Source organism: Macrosteles quadrilineatus, unplaced genomic scaffold (assembly GCF_028750875.1).
Source record: "Macrosteles quadrilineatus isolate MER2022 unplaced genomic scaffold, UCM_ALF_1.0 Scaffold_2__2_contigs__length_208266976, whole genome shotgun sequence".
NCBI classification, from domain to species: Eukaryota; Metazoa; Arthropoda; class Insecta; order Hemiptera; family Cicadellidae; genus Macrosteles; species Macrosteles quadrilineatus.
Window position 1 is genome coordinate 15,795,912 of NW_026542595.1, and position 18,527 is coordinate 15,814,438.

Genomic DNA, 18,527 nt, shown 5'->3' on the forward strand with positions numbered 1-18,527 from the left:
CGTGGAGCTGCGCACAATGATTGTAATTTAAACTATAAAGTAACAAAGAAAATCCCAGTATTCTTCCATAACTTAAAAAATTATGATGGTCATTTAATAATGCAACACTTGGGAAAATATAATCGTACATTAAATTGCATAGCCAAGGATATGGAAAAGTACATTTCATTTTCAGTTGATGATTTAGTATTTTTTGATTCCTATAACTTTCTGTCCCTTCCATTATACAAATTAGCTTCCAATTTAAATACATTTAGATTCATAGACAATCCACTATTACAACGTAAAGGCGTATTTCCCTATGAATATATGACGGGACCAGATAAGTTTGCAGAGTCTCTACCCCCCATTGAAGCATTCTATAGTACTCTAACTAAAGAACATATCTCCCCCATCGAATATGAACATGCAAAACATGTCTGGACCCATTTTAATATAAACAATTTACAAGAATATCATGATTTATATCTTAAAACAGATGTATTGCTGTTGGCCGATGTGTTTGAGACATTTAGAGACCTGTGTTTAAAGGATTATAAACTTGACCCCGTACACATGTATTCACTTCCAGGACTAACATGGGAGGCCTGTCTTAGAATGACTGGTATAAAATTACAATTATTTCAAGATATTGACATGCATTTGTTCATAGAAAGTGCAATCAGAGGAGGAGTCAGTATGATTTCTACACGTTACGCTAAAGCCAATAATAGATATATGGGCGAACATTATGATCCCAATCAAGAGAGTGTGTATTTAATATATTTAGATTGTAACTCGCTATACTCCACAGCTATGTGCGAGCCACTGCCTGTGGATGAATTCCGTTGGACTAATGAGATAGACTACAAATATAATCAAAATGATGAGTTTGGATACATTTTAGAAGTTGATTTAAAATATGATAAAAGCTTACATGATTTACATAATGACTATCCATTAGCACCAGAGAAAATGAATGGCAAATTAATACCTAATTTAAATGACAAAACTAAATATATTTTACATTATAAAGCATTACAAAAATATGAGGAATTGGGTTTGACTGTTACAAATTACCATAGAATTTTAAAATTTAGACAATCTAAATGGCTTGCACCCTATATTAATTTTAATATTGAAAAACGAAAAAGTGCTAAAAATGATTTTGAAAAAGACTTTTACAAATTGTTAAATAATAGTCTCTTTGGTCGAACAATTATGAATCAACGAAAGTTTCGTGATATATATCTCAAGGATGAGTCACTATTAACAAAATATGTCACTAATCCAAGGTTTGATTGTAGCAAAAAGTTTGATAACAATTTACATGCTATACATTTAAATAAATTAGTTGTAAAGTTTAATAAACCAATATATTTGGGAATGACCATTTTGGATATTAGTAAAGTAATAATGTATGATTTCCACTATAATTATATGTCAAAATTTAAGAATAAAAGATTTCTAATGACAGATACAGATTCTTTAATGTATGCTATAGTTACAGAGGACTTTTACAAGGAAATAGAATGTGACTTGCACTATTTTGATACCTCTGGATATAGTAAAGACCATTTCTTATACTCTGATAAAAATAAAAAAGTCACTGGAAAGTTTAAAGACGAATTGGATGGTCATATTATGTATGAATATTGTGGTTTAAGACCAAAGTTATACTCTTACATTCCTCTAAAATGGTTATATGAAGAAGACAAGCAAGCTTTAGAGGTGAAGAAAGCTAAGGGAGCTGATGGTGCTACAGTAAAACATCTCCTCAGACATCAACATTATTTGAACTGTCTTGCAACTGGGCAAGATTACTACGAGAATGTGACGAGAATTAAATCTACAAATCATCATCTTCAAACCTTGACCATGAACAAGAAAGTACTATCATTTGACGATGACAAGAGGTTTATTCTGGAAGATGGCATCAATACTCTTGCTCTTGGTCATTATAAAATTGATCAAACATAAATTGTATGTGTAGATATAAAATAAATGCAAATGTTAAAAAACTTTCATAGATAAAAGTCTTTCATTTATTTACCCTTACCACCCTCTTGATAGAATTGGTCAAACATAAATCTATATTTGCCATTATTCTTTGATCTTTCTTTGTCTATTACGAAAAAGCCATATTTAGTTTTATCCCAACATTGATGACAGAGATTTTTAAATTGGTTAAATGAAAAGTCATTACCAACATGATTGTTATATACATGTTTTAAATTTAAATCATCTTGTTTAAATAATATAAGGAAATTTACATTATCACGTAAATGTTTGTGTACTTTGCTGTAAGATTGACACAAGTAAAAACAGTTAATATTTTTATGTCGACCCATTGAGAAAAATTTTGTAATATTTTGACTATTTATGTCATCAAATACAACAACTGACTGTGATTTTACATCATTTGGTGTGATTTCACAGTCAGTAAACGTGTGTAATTTCACTTCATCACACAAACTAAATATTTCAATTATTTTTTTATATTTTTCTTGTTCTAAAGATTTAGATATTAAATATAAGTTTGTAAATTTTAATCCTTCCTTTCTTACAATTAAGTTATAAATTACAACCGTCTTCCCACTTCCACTTGGACCACAAATAACACATCGAATATTGGTAGGAAATAGACCCAACTTCTTTGGTATATTTTCCTTAGTATGTACTATTTTAAATTTATGTTTTTGTTGAATAAAAGACATTTTTTATATAATAAAAATGGTAAAAAATGATAATAAGAAAACATGTAAAAAGGGCAAAGGTTTATTCCTAAAGCCTTACAGGGGTCGAGGGTTATTGAATACTCTTATAAATAACCTTCCATTCCCACTTCACATACCATCATATCGGTACTGTGGACCTGGAACGAATATACGTGAAAATATAGCCAAAAATCTACCTCCAAAAAAATAAACTAGACTCTTATTGCAAAGAGCATGACATATTCTACATGAATAATCCCGATACCGCTGCTCGGAACAAAGCAGACATGAGATTAGCAGACTTAGCTTGGACTAGAGTTACAGCCAATGATGCAAGTCTCGCTGAAAAAGCTGCTGCTTATGCCGTAACAAATTTGATGAAGGCAAAAGCAAAAATGGGAATGGGATTAAAATTTAATAAAAAAGATTTAATAAGTCAGTGTTCTTTCCTCCCATAGAATTAAATGATGATTATGTAATTGGATTAGTAGATTTTCAAAGTTATAATTCTATATTTAATGTTAAAAAACCTCTAAATACTTTAACATATTACAAAGTAGAGAAAAAAACATTACCAAAGGGAGAGATCTCAGTTGATGATTTAAACCAGTTATTAAATGGTAAACTTAAAGTTATAATAGATAAAAATGGAGAAGCATTAATTAATACTAAATCCAAACTTTTATTCAAAGGGCTTATTCCAAAATTAAATCAACTTAAAGGCAACAAATTAACCATTGGAGAAGGTGATGATGTTTTCTATTATGACCACAATGCTCCAGTTACAATAGAAATTTCTGAAGGAACATATGAGGTGGTTGAGCTTGCAAAGGAAATTCAAAAGCAAATCCCAGACTTTTTCCTTACAGCTAATAATAAAACTATGAAAGCGACATTACTTTCTAGCCACGTGTTTGATTTTACAAAACCATGTTTAGGGTCTGTTTTATTGGGATTTAAAGGTATTTCTACTCCTGGTGTTCAGTTTGAATCTACAAATAAAATAAACATTAATAATGTAAATGTGATTAGAGTAAAATGTAATATTGCAAACGGGTCCTATTTAAATGGCAACAAATCACACACCATACATAGCTTTTATCCAGAAGCTCCTCCTGGCTACAAAATTATTGAAGTTCCAAGAAATATTATATATTTTCCTGTAAATAAGAGAAGTTTAGATGTTGTCAGTATTACATTTGCCGATCAGCATGACAAGGCAATTGACTTCAATGGAGAAGAAACTACAATTACTTGTCATATAAAAAAGATATGAGAATTTATAAGAATTTATCTATAAGTGTACAAAATGCTAGGTTCCTAAAGTCAATAGGACTAAAGTTAAAATTTTCTATTAATAAAAATGGAAGATTTTCTAGACGTTACAGGGAAATCCCAATTCGACGATAGTGTGGTTAAAATTACAAATCACTCCTATGTTCCCCACAATACTTTAGCAATAAATAATTCTGATGAAATTCGAATATGTATTAATAATCAAGATTTGCTAACTCTGCCATGTAGGAGTTATCTGTATATTAAGGGAGAAATTGAAAATCATGATAAAGGTCATTTTATAAATAATGCATTTGCGTTCTTATTTGATGAAATTAGATACGAAGTTGCAGGTAAAGAAATAGACATTGTAAGAAACCCAGGAATTTCTAGTCTTATGAAAATATTGAGCTCTTACAATAAAACAACTAAATTGTCAAATGTAGCATTTGATTCTGACACGAATTTAAAAGAGTTCCATAAAGGTGGCAAGTTTAGTACTTGTTTGCCATTAGAGCTGTTAATGGGTGTATTTGAGGATTTTAATAAGGTATTAGTAAATGTCAAACAAGAATTGGTGTTGAAAAGATCCAAAAATGATTTGAATTGTATATTAACAACCACTAGTGCTCCAGCCAGTGGCACTGCTGATACGATTCCCAAAATTACACTTAACTCAATTCAATGGGTAATGCCACACGTGATACCATCAGATGGAGAGAAGTTACAATTACAAAAGATGTTATTGCAAAATAAAAATTTGCAAATTGCATTTAGAAGTTTAGAGTTACATGAACTTCCATCATATCCCAATACCACAAGACATACATGGTCAGTAAAGACGTCTTCAAGTTTGGAGAAGCCTAGGTATATTATATTTGGTTTCCAAACAGCTAGGGATAATAGTGCACGAAAAAGAACTGATGAATTTGATCACTGTAAATTAAAAAATCTCAAAGTATTTCTAAACTCTGAATATTATCGTTATAGTGATTTGAATCTCGACTTTGAAAATGGAGATGTCTCTAAAGCTTATGAGATGTTTATGAGGTTTAGAGAGACTTACTATAATACTATCCCAGATCCTATGATTAGTAGGGCTGAGTTTATGAAGAAATATCCACTAATTGTAATAGATTGTTCTAGACAGAACGAAACAGTGAAGGAAGGAATTGTTGATATTAAATTAGAGATTGAAACTGCAGAAAATGTGCCAGCAAATACATCTGCATATTGTTTGATAATACATGATAAAGTGTTTGAGTACAATCCTTTGTCAAATGAGATAAATAAAATGTAAATAAAAGATGAAAAACATTCAACAAGAATTAGTTGACTCTGCAAATCAAATACGAGAGAAATATAGAGCTTTAAAACGTGGCAAGTTTCTAGAGGCTGAAGAGAGGTTCCAAACATTCCAACCTTTAATAGAGCCATTACAAGAATTAAAGAAAATCACATCAGAGAGGCCTCGAATGGAGATACTCCCAATGACTCCATCTAGAATATCAATGATACCAAGATTACAACCATTACAGCAATCCACTCCACAGAAATTAGATTTTGGTCTTTTAGCATCAGACTATTTTGGAAATTACCTCAGTAAAAGTAGTATGACAGACACTACATATGGTATTAGACGAGAAGCAAATAAATTTTTTATTGGAAATAAGGAAGTTGATATTGCCAATGATGATGTTACAGTTGCAAATAAAACCTACAAGGGGACAAAAGGCTTGTGGCAGTTGTTAACTTTAAAAGAACCTGAGGATTATACTCAGGCTGATTTGCAAAATTATAAAGACATTTTGGAAGCTACAAATGGACATTTAAAGAGTTACAAAGATGGTGCACCAATTTCAAGTAATAGACATACTAAATATCTTAATATAATTAAACCTCTTTTTAAATCTGTTGGTGAAGGTTTGAGACAAGTGACTGGTAATAAAATAGACTATATTTATTGGGATGATCCTAATGAGCTTGTAGATAGGTTAAGACTTCTTTGGCTAAGTCGCCAAGCCGGTAACTCAGGAGTGGATAATGAAATAGATTCCATTATTGAGGAATTGAGAGAAAGTGGAATTATTTATTAAATAAAAATATGTTTATAGATAAATTTTATCGTTTATATAATCCATATAATAAGCCTGCAGAACCCAGGGCTAGTAATGAACCTACTTTAAATTTACAAGACGATAGTTGGAATTGTTTAAACCGTAAAATTGGTAATGTTAAAGATGGGGAGTTTGTAGATGATGTATCAACTTTGGGTCAGACATTAACTAGAAAAGGTGATGTATTTTTACAAGGTAAAACTAAATATGAGTTTTTAGAATCTAAGAATAAAAATTGGAATGCTAAAAAACAGAAAATTACTAATGTGGAAAAGGGTGAAAGTTTAGATGATGTGCCCACTTTACAACAGACTTTAATACGTAAAGATGGTGGTACATTTGTACAAGACAATAATAATTTTGAATTTTTAGAATCAGAAAATGGTGTTTGGAATGCTAAGAAACGGAAAATTACTAATGTGGAAAAGGGTGAAAGTGTAATACCATTACATGTCATTCATTCATCATTAACATTAATTTCTCTTTTATTTTGTATATTTTCTCTCATAATGTCTGTTAATGCCCCTGATAATGTATTATCAGTTATTTAATATGTTCCTCCTTGTTAATGTGTTATTTTATCCAATTTTGTTCAATGTTATATAATATCCCATCACCCCACAGAAACATCATCCTATTTTATGTTACAATATAATATTTATGCAAATTATCTCCATTCCTATTAAGTACTCATCAAAAACCAACAATAATCATTTATTTAGAATAATATACAATTGTAAGAAAATTGCAATATAATAATAACATCTTAAATATAGTATTATTTTTCAAAATTATCCAAAGAAAATCAAAATTACTGTGGCAAGTGTCATTCATGTAAATTAACCAGCTGTACATCACTTCAACAATGGACATGGACTTCCTGAGCTTCTACCATTGCCTCTGCCCAGATCCTGCCAACTCTTCACAGTGTGAACATCATTCTATTGGAAATTGTGTTTGATTTAAACTAAAATTTATAATCCCAAAGTAAAACCTATATTTTAAATTTCTCATCATCCAAAAGTATTGGACAAGTGCATTGAAGAGTACCAATTTAGGCTATAAGAAGACAGACACTCCAAATTTGGTAACCATCATCCATCTTATTTAACTAAGGACAAATTTAATCTTCATTGGACATTTAATCAGTACAGCCTACTAGGCCCAAAAACTCAACTCATCAAGATATACATATTTCAAATTGAACTTTTATTCAAAATTTAATCTTCAAATTCTATTTTATTTCATTAAATTCAGTGAAACCATTTGGAATCTTTCTTTGGACATTAACATTATTAGCCTATATTAATAGCATCATGAACCTAGCTTAACTTATTTCAGAACAATAACTAAATTAAATTATTTGCATTTTCAAGAAGCCTAATATATCATTCGAACCGGCACGACCACCCCTCCCTGAGATTAAGAGCTCATATTCAAATAGTAATTAGTAGTACTTTAGAAGAAACCAACCCAATAAGCCTAGAATAATATCATCCACTTTGGAAACCCCACCATTTTGAAAATTTACCATTGTTAACTTACCCTGTAGCTAATTCAACCAACAACTTATCTAATATTTGTATTTCATTAATAAATTTATATTGTAACTTATCAAATCTATTTATTCTTAAAATAATTCATAATTATAAGATTAAGACAAAGACTTACCTTATTAGACAGAAACAAAACACAAATTAGGAATTATCTTTATTAAGAAATAAAAATGACTTTCAGTTCAATGTGGGCTAACTTAGTAGCCAAAGGAATTTTGTAGGCCTAAGTTAATGAATAGCCTATAGAAAGCTTTATGGTGCGTAGCAAAAGTTTAGATGATGTGCCCACTTTACAACAGACTTTAATACGAAAAGAAGATGGTAAATTTGTACAAGACGATAATAATTATGAATTTTTAGAATCAGAGAATGGTGTTTGGAATGCTAAGAAACAGAAACTTAGCAATTTGATAGAAGGTACAGATAGTAAGGATGCTGTGAATGTTTCACAAGTTCCAAAAATGGAAGCAGGCTATTGGGATTTTAATAATAAAAGGTTAGTACGTGTTAAACCTGCCGTTGATGACACTGACTGTGTTACAAAAGAACAGACTATAACTTTTGATAAAAAAGAAAAATGTTGGGATGCCAAAAAACAATATATAAGAAATCTGCCAATGGGGGAATATTTAGATGATATTTGTTTAATGTCACAAGCTATGTATTATGATGGATCAAAATTTGTATATGGAGGAAGAAAATTTAATTTGATGGAATACAATCCTGATTTATTAGTTGCTGACCCCACATCTTTGAGTGGATTTAAGTATATAGATAATAGACCATATATACCAGAAAACTATGTATTTAAAAGAATGGAAGATAATCTATTGATTGGGGCTAATGGTAATATATTTACAGTACAAGGAAAGAGTGATGTTATAAAAAATGAATGAAATTGCATACGAACTTCATAAGCCTGCAAGAAAGAATTTCATTAGAAGGTCTTTTAAAGTATTAGGTATAAACGAAACTGTACAAATAGATTTAATTGATATGCAAAACTATGCTAGAGAGAATTCTGGTAATAAATATATTTTAACTTTAATAGATACATTTTCTAAAAAAGCTTATGCTGCTCCACTAAAGAATAAGACAGGGTTAGTGGTTACAGAAGCCATTAAAACCATTCTACAAAAGGGGGTTAAAAACATTCAATCTGACAATGGAAAAGAATTTTTTAATCAATATTTTAGCAAACTAATGAAACAATTAAATATTAATCACTATCACACATTTTCTACAACTAAGGCTGCAATTGTGGAGAGGTTTCAGAGAACTTTAAAGAATTGGTTATATAGGGAATTTAGTGCTCAGGGGAGTTATAAATGGTTGGATTTACTTCCAAAGTTAATTCGAAAATATAATAATAAGGTGCATAGATCTATAGGAATGAAGCCTAACCAAGTGAATATTAAGAACAGTAAATATGTGCATGAGAGGTTGTCTTCTAAAGTAGTGCAAGTTAAAAAGCCAAGATATAAGGTAGGTGATAGTGTGAGAATTTCCAAGTATAAACATGTTTTTAGTAAAGGATATACCCCGAATTGGACAGGGGAGCTATTTACAATAGCAGAGGTAAAGAATACAAAGCCTGTGACTTATATCTTGAAGGATGAAAATGGTAATATAATCAGGGGAGGCTTCTATACAGAGGAATTGTTAAAGACCAAATATAAAGACATGTATTTGATAGAAAATGTTATTAGGAGAAAAGGTGATTTATTATATGTCAAATGGCTTGGGTTCCCAAGTAGCCAGAATTCATGGATTTCCACTAAGGATGTCCAAGGGAGCGCACCATGAGCCGGGAGCGCGTACAAACCTCGCATGATTTTGAGAATGTATGTGGATTTGAAATAGTAATGGAGTTGTACAATGGTATTGAACATTTATATAGGCTTGTATAGGCCGAGAGCTGGATTTTTAAAAAAGTGGTCAAAAAAAGCTCACCATGTTATTCTTATGGGGAAAACGTGCCTAAAGTGATGTTAAACCCCTATATTGCCTCTACTGACGTGTCAAAATAAAGTATTTTTTGTGTAGACGCCCCCTTTCACTAATTCCTGTAATAAAATTCCTCGGGCTTTGCCCCACAGGCCATCAAAGTTGGAGTTTCTCCCATAAGATTAACATAGGGGAATTTAAATATTTAATTGGAAACTTAGGCGTAGAAACTTGGTAGAGGTGTCCAAAGAAAGGTCTTGGTCTGTAGATGAGTTTCCAAAAGAAAAACTAAGCAAAATCCCTTAGGACTCTGCCCCAGAAGGCTTTAAAGATCCCTCCACAGAGTTGTTTATTTACAGCTGTTCATTTTTAAATTGTATTTCAAACAACACACATTTATTGGGAGTTACTGAATTCGTCTATGATTCTACCAAATGAGTATTCGCAACGTTATTTTCTGATTTTAAAATTGATTTTCTTCTTTATCATGTTACCAGCTGTACCCGCGGGCTTTGCCCCGTTTTACTTCATAAGTATTCGCATGGCTCAATCACGTCCTGGTTGAAGTTCGTTCGCTACCCTCACTCACCTTTAGGTTGGAGCTCGTTCGCTGCGCTCACTTGCCTTCAGGTTAGCTCGTTCGCTACGCTAACTCGCCTCCAGGTTGAAGTTTGTTCGCTACGCTCACTCACCTTTTGGTTGCAAATTAGCTGTTGTCATAAATAAAAAAAAAATAATAGTGCTGCACCCTGTTGGTAATCCTTGTAACTTTAATTATATTGAAAATCATAGAACAGAACCAACTTGTTTAATTGAAACAGCTGTTAAGATTCAATATTTCCTTTTAAATATGAAAAATCATAAGGTTAACATGGGAAACTCCAGAGCCACTGGGGCGGAGCCCGAAAGCCCGATCAAAATAAAAACTACTTAGTTTTCCTATTTAATGCCCAAAGAATCTGTGTACCGAATTTCAGCCTCCTAGGTAAATGGGAAGTGGGAGAATTAGTGATGAGTGAGTGAGTGAGTGAGTCAGTCAGTGAGTCAGTGAGGGCTTTGCCTTTTATATATATAGATAGATGTTTTGCAATATTACGTTCCATTACGAAATCAGTGGAAAATCCTTTTATAACAGCAATTCTTAAATTATTAAATTATTCTTATACCTATTGTACAGGTTGGTGTCTGCCCTTTTCACCACTTTTGCCCACATTTTATCATATTATTCTACGCATATCAAATATTTATGTAGATATATCTGCTCTTATCGTGTCAAATAAAATCCAAACATAGAAACCTTGCCTTAAATGGTACCCATCTTAACAAATTATTTGCACCTTCCTATATTACGGACTTTGGCGCACTGGGTTGGTAACATTATTTAAAATAACATTTTGGCTGTAAAATATGGTACAAAAAGAAAATACTATTTAAGCAGCTACTGTCATGACAGAAAGGTCATATTCCTTTTAAACTAGATCACGTAATCCTTTATAAGATACGTTGATTAACAATATGTAAACCTCAATATATACGCAACAGCCAATTTACAGTATTTTTGCTTTTTGGAAATGTCCCATTGCTGTGTCATTTGCATTATTTGTTGCCAATGAAGCCGCAAGACCATATGAACTAGGAGGCCTCTAACAGTTCAAGAATAAATGCCAACTTCAGTTCAAGTATATTCCACTACACCTAACATTCCGTAGGGAGATTATATTGACAACTTTATATTATTGATAAGGCTGAGACAACTAACTGACATCCCCCATGTCAAGGATTTCCAGCTTTAACAGTAACCCCACAATCAATTTCTCAAAACTATGCTAAAGGTTAATTGGCACAGAAGTACGATATGAACTGAACTGATGCGACGTGACGAAGGAAAAATCAAACTTACACTGTAACGGATATACCTCCCTTTGAAATTAGAATATGTCTTCCGAAAAAATATTTTCTTTTTAAATAAAATCATATTACACTGATGAAATCACGAAAGTATTTAACTACAAAAGATCCACCAATACGATTTTAATACTATTTAAAGGTTCTTCCATAGGAAGAGATGCCATATAACATACTAATAATAACTCCGATGACGTACTGTATGGGGAATATTTTCATTAAACGATCAACCAAATTTGGCAACTAACACAATTAATTAATAGAATTATTGTTTTACACTTATTACTCTTTAAACAATGATAAATGCTCAAAATATGTATATTTCATCCAATTTATCGCAGTTAGATGAATTAACGTAAGCCTTGAAAGTATATTATACTAGGTGAAACCCGTCGAAATCGACGGTTAATTAATCTAACTGCTATAAATTGGGTGAAATATACATATTTTGAGCATTTATCATTGTTTAAAGAGTAATAAGTGTAAAAATAATAATGATATTAATTCATTAGTTGCCAAATTTGGTTGATCATTCAATGAATAAAATATTCCCCATACCGTACGTCATCGGAGTTATTATTAGTATGTTATATGGTATCTCTTCCTTTGGAAGAACCTTTAAATAGTATTAAAATCGTATTGATGGATCTTTTGTAGTTAAACACTTCCGTGATTTCATCAGTGTAATATGATTTTATTTCAAAAGAAAATATTTTTTGGAAAGACATATTCTAACTTCAAAGGGAGGTATATCCGTTACAGTGTAAGTTTGATTTTTCCTTCGTCACGTCGCATCAGTTCAGTTCATATCGTACTTCTGTGCCAATTAACCTTTAGCATAGTTTTGAGAAATTGATTGTGGGGTTACTGTTAAAGCTGGAAATCCTTGACATGGGGGATGTCAGTTAGTTGTCTCAGCCTTATCAATAATATAAAGTTGTCAATATAATCTCCCTACGGAATGTTAGGTGTAGTGGAATATACTTGAACTGAAGTTGGCTTTTATTCTTGAACTGTTAGGGGCCTCCTAGTTCATATGGTCTTGCGGCTTCATTGGCAACAAACAATGCAAATGACATAGCAATGGAACATTTCCAAAAAGCAAAAATACTGTAAATTGGCTGTTACGTATATATTGACGTTTACATATTGTTAATCAACGTATCTTATTAAGGATTATGTGATCTAGTTTAAAAGGAATATGACCTTTCTGTCATGACAGTAGCTGCTTGAATAGTATTTTCTCGTTGTACCATAATTAACATTCAAAATGTCGTGTTATTTTCAATAATGTTAGTTAATAATAAAGTTCGTAATATAGGCAGGTGCAAATAATTTGTCAAGATGGGTACCATTTTAGGCAAGGTTTCTATATTTGAATTTTATTAGACACGATAAGAGCAGATATTTCTACATAAATATTTAATATGTGTAGAATAATATGATAAAATGTATACAAAAGTGGTGAAAAAGGCAGACACCAACCCGTACAATAGATATAAGATAGTTCAATAAGAAATAATTTAAAAATTGCTGTGATAAAAGGAGTTTCCAATGATTTCGTAATGGAACGTTATATTGCAAAACATGACATGATGCAGAAGAAAATCAATTTTAAAATCAGAAAATAACATTGCAAATACTTATTTGGTAGAATTCAGTAACTCTCAATAAATGTGTCTTGTTTAAAATACAATTTAAAAATGAACAGCTGTTTCATTAAAAAGTATTATTCACATGGCCAAAATGTAAACAACTCTGCGGAGGGATCTTTAGAAGCTTCTGGGGTAGATTCCTAAAGGATTTTGCTTAGTTTTTCTTTTGAAAACTCATCTACAGACCGTGACCTTTCTTTGGACACCTCTACCAAGTTTCTACACCCATCCGTTCTCTCAAATTAGTGGGGACAACGTTTCCAATTAAATATTTAGATTCCCCCATGTTAATCTTATGGGAGAAACTCCAACTTTGATAGCCTGTGGGGCAAAGCCCGAGGACTTTTATTACAGGAATTGGTGAAAGGGGGCGTCTACACAAAAAATACTTTATTTTGACACGTCATTTGTAAAAATCCGTCCATTATTATTGGAGGAGTAGTGTTTTATAGAAATTGCCTTCACGTATTATATATAACGATTGTATGTAAGTACTAATCCATTGTATTTCAAAAAGTAAAAAAAAATGTAATGCAGATTTTTCCACAAACACCCATAAAATAATGGAAAAATTGAATTTTTGCAGAAATGGCTTTGACGGTTTTGATTAAAACTTACTACTACGTTATAGTCGTTTTAACTAAAAACTAACTCTCATTGCTGTAAAAATTTAGTTTAGTAGACCTTAGTTTGGATGCATTTAACAAGCGGCAGGAGGTGAGCTTCCATCAGCAAGCAGCATGAGCGTTTTACATTAAATAAGATGGAAATAATGGATGGCTTGCCAAAAATGGACAGTTGCAATTAATGGCATCACTCAAAGAACTTAACTAGCTAGCTAAGTACAGTAACGCTCGTTTCACAGAATCCGATTTTGCTCCTTCAATTAAAAATGGGATTTTTAGTCGACCATTGGAGTTTATGGCCCCTTTCACAGTATACGATTACCAATCATGTCCGATTTTTACTTGGATAGCGCCCGGAGGGTGCCACTGCTGGTGTTCTACTCCCGGGTGAGTAGAAATCGGGTCTACAGGATAAACCACCTGACCAATGACTATATGGCCTCTTTCACACTATTGTTAGTCGTCCGGTAGCCCTCCCCGAGTGCTGTTCGTTTAGTTTATTTAGAGATATTTTCATCTTACAGTTTGAATTATTCAGTTATTGTTTAAAAATATACTTAGGCCCGATTTCACCAAATTCTCGCTAACGATGGTTTAGTTAAACTTCGGTTAAAACTAACCGATGATTTAAACCACAGTTAAGGAAATCTGGTTTCACCAACGAAAACGCGTCAAAACTAACGCTGGTTTTATAAACGAGAGTTTAGAGTAAAATCCAGGTGGCGGTGGCAGTGAACTGTCATAATACCGGGCTGTTACGGGAGCAAGTTAACATATCCTAGAAAATAAATCAGTGTTTATGAGGTAGTGAAAACATAACTGGAGACAGCAAGCTTACAGGAATACAATAGATTCTGAGCAAAATAACAACAGAAAGCAAGAATAAATACCAATACAATTAACATAAGTAAATAAAGGCAAAGCAATGTTGATCAAACATATTCGAGGAACAAATTGCTTGAGTTTTGCGGTCGAGTCAAGACTCAAAATCCAACTTTTTACAGGGATGTTCAATATTCTGTTTGCTCATTAACCAGTTTGGTACATTTGAACTAGTGAAAAAAAAAAAAAAAAAAAAACTGGAGTCAAAAGAATTACAAGAACGAGACACAATAAAGATAACACCAAAATAATTATTTTCTATAAATTACTAGCAGAATAATGACAATTTAGGTTTAGATTTTGGTTTACTTACGTCTGACCGAACGCAAAACAATTGTTTGAACGTTGGGTTAGGGTTACCCAAAGCCGGGAGAAGGAAAGGGAGCCTATTTTTTCGAACAATGAAATATAAAATTTGATAATGTTGGTAGAAGAGCCGGAACACTGTTTTTAGTCGGGATAAAAGAGTACGGCTCTTGATCGCCAATCAGTTCAATGCGGTCGCTGATCACAGATATACGCCTTGATACTAAACCTTGTGGGATAACCTAAAGCAATGCACTATGTGGGATAGCCTAAACTCAAACCACTACAGTGGTTTGTGTTCATTTCCTAAAGAAAAAGCTAAACGTTTTGATAGTTTATATCTAATAATAAAATCAATTTCATCTTTGTTATTAACATCATTAACCCTTTCTCTTATCCACCTAGTTAGGCGAACAACATAGGCTACTTCATTGCCATCACTTACTTTCAAAGATAATTCGTACCGTATTATCTTCTACCATTTCGCCTTTCTATATAAACTCTAAACTTGAAGCCAGCTGATAGTTACTTAACGAAAGATTAAAGAAGTTAACCGGTCAAAATTGGGCAGTTAATTATCTAACGACGATTTAGTCTAAACTAGCGCTAACGGCGAGTGGTGAAATCCGATTTCGTCAGTTAAGAGTTAACTGCAGTTAGAGCAAGGCTTAACGGTGGTTTAAAAGTTTGGTGAAATCAGGCCTTAGTTATTATATTATTTAGTTTTAGCAAATTTCCCATATAGGGGAATAAATAAGCTGTTACCGTAGTACTCATGGTAAGACCTGGACCCGGGACCGATTTAATTTTTCATTTTGAGGTCCCTAGAGGCCAAAAACACCATCCATTCAAATTCATATATATATATATATATATATATATATGAATTTATGTGTATATATATGTGTATATACACTATTATATATGTGTCCGTTAGCGCGATAACTCGAGCAAAAATGATCCGATTTTGATGAAATTTGGTACAAACGTGTAAACCTACGTTTATTCAAACGAGTTCGTAATCCAGCATAATCGGACCATGGGAACGGGGGTTTATGGGGGATTTTATGGGGTAAAAATTGGGTTTTCCCATTTTTGACTCTAAAACCTAAAAGGTGAGTGAGCGTAGCGAACGAACTTCAACCAGGACGTGATTGAGCCATGTGAACGAGCTCATCTTGAAAATGAACGAGCATTTGACATAAAACCACATTAGGACAGGACGACGTCTATCGGGCAGTTAATATCACAGTACCGGTACTAGCTGTGTGTGGAGCTAGTAGGGAATAAATATGTCTTATATATGGAAATATTTTAGTAAAAATGTAATCAGACAAGTAGAAATTTGCTTAGTCTGCATGTTTGCTGCGGAGGGGGTATTTATTATTAATTACAGTTTTGTTTATATAGTTAAAATTCAAGATGTGATTGACTCTGAAGTTTTAATTTCAACTGTTGAGTTGAAAGTTGTCGGAAAGTAAATAAAAGAAACGTCTTATAACACTTAAAACATATATTTACGCTTATACTGTTACTCACAAGACGGTAAATATACAAAAACGATGGTAAGTGGTGATCGATTTCGATTGGACACTCCAATCATCATCAGACCCAATAGGCGAATGACGATAGAGGGCCATGAGGAATGAGTAGAGGCCTAAGTATATTTTCAAACAATAACTAAATAATTCAAACTGTAAGATGAAAATATCTCTAAATAAACTAAACGAACAGCACTCGGGGAGGGCTACCGGACGACTAACAATAGTGTGAAAGAGGCCATATAGTCATTGGTCAGGTGGTTTATCCTGTAGACCCGATTTCTACTCACCCGGGAGTAGAACACCAGCAGTGGCAAAAAAAATCGGACATGATTGGTAATCGTATACTGTGAAAGGGGCCATAAACTCCAATGGTCGTCATTCGCCTATTGGGTCTGATGATGATTGGAGTGTCCAATCGAAATCGATCACCACTTACCATCGTTTTTGTATATTTACCGTCTTGTGAGTAACAGTATAAGCGTAAATATATGTTTTAAGTGTTATAAGACGTTTCTTTTATTTACTTTCCGTAAATTTAATAACACGTACAATGCTGATCAAGAAGTTATTTTGAAAGTTGTGTCATATGGTTGAGAATTAATGTGTTTTTATCATTTTACCTTACCCAGAAATAGTCATTTGTGTAACTAGTGGGCAAAGTGGCACTTTGCTGCACACGAGAGCAATGTTTACGCGGAATGATCTCGAGTGCAGCAAAGGCCTTTTGCACTCGTGTTACACATTATATTTTTCCTACAGTAAAGCATATAAAACATATAAATAATTAGTCTTTCAAACACTATACAACACGTTTTTAGGTTCAGCTGGCAACACAAATAGGTGCCCTAGAGAAAGTAGTACCCGGTCTGTATCACTCCGTTATTTTTCCTCGACAAGAAATGTGCTCCGCGATTTGAGAATATAGTTCCGTATGTTTTTGAAATTTGAAGTAGTTTCCGCGCCTAAAAAAATGCTTTAAAGGTATTTTCTTGTTTATTAAGATCGTAGGAATGTTTTAAAAACGTTTAAAAGAAAAGTCCAGAAAGTTCAGAAATACCGAAACTATAAACACGAAATGACAGGTTAAATCGTAGTTATAATAGTCAATCAGCTGCTCAGTATTATTATCCCCAAGTGTTGCCAACCTATTTCCAAGGGTACACGGACTACGTGCATAATAGAACCACGCTGTTTTGTGTTGTTTCGTTGGAATCCTGATGTGCGCCAAAGTATAAACCGTACGACAAAGTATAAATATGCAGCAATTAGCAGCTTTCTGTACTATAAACAGTACAAGGAAGCCAACTTTGTCGGGTGACAATATATACTTCCTTTAGAATATACTTATTTTGGAATATTTTATTTTATTTTATGTTTTAAAAATTAAACGATAATATACGTAGGTTTACTTTTAGAAGATTTGATTTTACTTTTGATGTTTAAACAAATTGTTTGATAAATAAAATAGTTGTAATATTACTGAGGTCTGCTATTCTGTGTTTGTGTATTTTTACGCCGTGATGAAAAGTATCGTTCATAAAGTATTCGAAAGTTATTATCCGGCACTTGCTCCATTATTCCCGTCCTCGGCTTCGCCTCGTTCGTGAAATTCGGGTTCCCTGTGTTCGGCTTCGCCTCACACAAACTCTTGAGCGTGCGCCGGAAAATGCCACTTTCGGTCCTAGTAATGAAATATACTATTACATAGTTGGGAACATAATAATTTACATTATTACGATATTTTTGTTGTGTGCTAACTTTGATGGTTCATCTACAGACCAAGACCCTTCTTTAGACATCCCTACCAAGTTTCTACGCCCAGCCGTTCTCTTCTCTCAAATTAGCTGTGACAAAAACCCCATTTTTTCTCCAAAAGAATAACATGGGAATGGAATTTTAAAGGCCACTGGGGCAGAGCCCCAAGGGAATTTACCTCGTTTCTCTGTTGATGGCTCTACAGACCAAGACCTTTCTTTAGACAGCCCTACCGAGTTTCTACGCCCAGCCATTCTCTCAAA

General features: G+C 32.9%; 1 protein-coding gene across 1 annotated transcript in view; it reads right to left on the reverse strand.

Moving 5' to 3' along the window:
• LOC128983958 (uncharacterized) overlaps nucleotides 1-18,527 on the reverse strand; it is a 44,207-nt gene that overhangs the window by 6,184 nt on the left and 19,496 nt on the right. The window lies entirely within an intron of this gene.